General features: G+C 42.3%; 1 pseudogene; it reads right to left on the reverse strand.

Moving 5' to 3' along the window:
* Nucleotides 1–730: 730 nt before the first annotated feature.
* LOC126238395 (5S ribosomal RNA) lies at nt 731–848 on the reverse strand (annotated as a pseudogene).
* Nucleotides 849–1,591: the final 743 nt, after the last annotated feature.

Here is a 1,591-nt window from a genome sequence, read left to right on the forward strand (position 1 = left end):
AGAGGCCGAAAGGAGGGCTTCGCGGCGATACCCCCAGCAACTCCTTATAACAGTGACGTGTAAGCGGCAAATAAAGAAAGAGAACAAAAAGAAAGTAAAAAGGATAAATGGAAAGTTTCAGAACAGAAGAAAGGCAGTAAAAGGAAAACTGCGAAGAGCAGGAAACGCAGCTTTGAAAGAAATATTTTTGGTGATTGTAATGAAGTCACAAATTACATCTACTGCGAAGAAAAATATTCTATTTCAAGGCCAGAAGAGCAGTGGATTAAGTACCATTTGTACTATCTATTGGCCCACGAACTCTGTACAGGAGTTGAGGAACACAGTTCAACATTTGTTTGTGAAAACTATAATTCGAAGCATGTTTCACAGTAAAATATATTTAGTTCTTTGTTAAAACAGTTTTATCCCTTATTTCTGAGTTTAAAGCTAAGTGCCCACTTCGCCCACTCATGTCGGCAAAGGAACCATTTTGCCGCTTTGTGAAAATTTAATTATTTAAAGTACTCAATTTAATCCTAAATCAAAGCACTCCGTCTTCAGGCCACAAGTGGCCCATCGGGACTATCCGACCGTCGTGTCATCCTCAGGTGAGGATGCGGATAGGATGGGCGTGTGGTCAGCACACCGATCTCCCGGTCGTTATGATGGTTTTCTTTGCCCGGAGCCGCTACTATTCGGTCGAGTAGCTCCTCAATTGGCATCACGAGGCTGAGAGCACCCCGAAAAGTGGCAACAGCGCAAGGCAGCCTGGATGGTCACCCATCCAAGTGCCGACCACGCCCGACAGCGCTTAACTTCGGTGATCTGATGGGAACCGGTGTATCCACTGCAGCAAGGCCGTTGCCGTAATTGAATTCTAAGGTGATTAACTATTTTGTGTTATACTTCAGTAGATGTAGATTTTTATGCACTTCCGCCAGTTGCTACTCAGCTTAAAAAATAGGAATGCCTTAGACTGGCAACTTTTCGCGGCTCTACCCTACCTAAAGTGATTTGAGTTCTTAGAACAAGGGGACAGCGCCTACTCGTCGTCACAGATTTCGCCCAAATTTAAGATCTATACAGGACTTAGTGAAAAATAAAAGTGACAGATGGCCAAGTGATCAGAAAAAAAAACCATTTTTGGCCCGGGTCGAGTGTGAAATGAGTCATGTAATACGTTAGCATAACGTCCAGGCAGCTGTTGGCGCAGCGGAAAGAGTCTAATATGGTAAACCGAGGGTTGTGGGGTCGAGTTCTTTATGCGGAAACCTTTTTTATTTTCAATTTTTGTGTTGCTTACACTGCAAATAAACCGAGATACTAGTCAATATAGTGAATTTATTAATATTTTCATAAAAGGTATGAAAAGGAAAAAAACAAAGGGAAATTGGCTCGTGAGTAGGCGCCAAAATATAGGAATTCGTCATTACTCCATCAAAGAACGGTCATATTATGACAACTTCACACTTTTCTGACTGATGTGACGAAGTTTCATGTGGAGCAGAACAAATTCCTTCTGTTAACTGAGCCGTGGGGAGGACAAACGCGTTCAAAACTATACCAGATTTCTCAAGACGAAAAAGGATTGCCAATTACAGAGCATTAG

This window comes from Schistocerca nitens, chromosome 2 (genome assembly GCF_023898315.1).
Source record: "Schistocerca nitens isolate TAMUIC-IGC-003100 chromosome 2, iqSchNite1.1, whole genome shotgun sequence".
NCBI lineage: Eukaryota > Metazoa > Arthropoda > Insecta > Orthoptera > Acrididae > Schistocerca > Schistocerca nitens.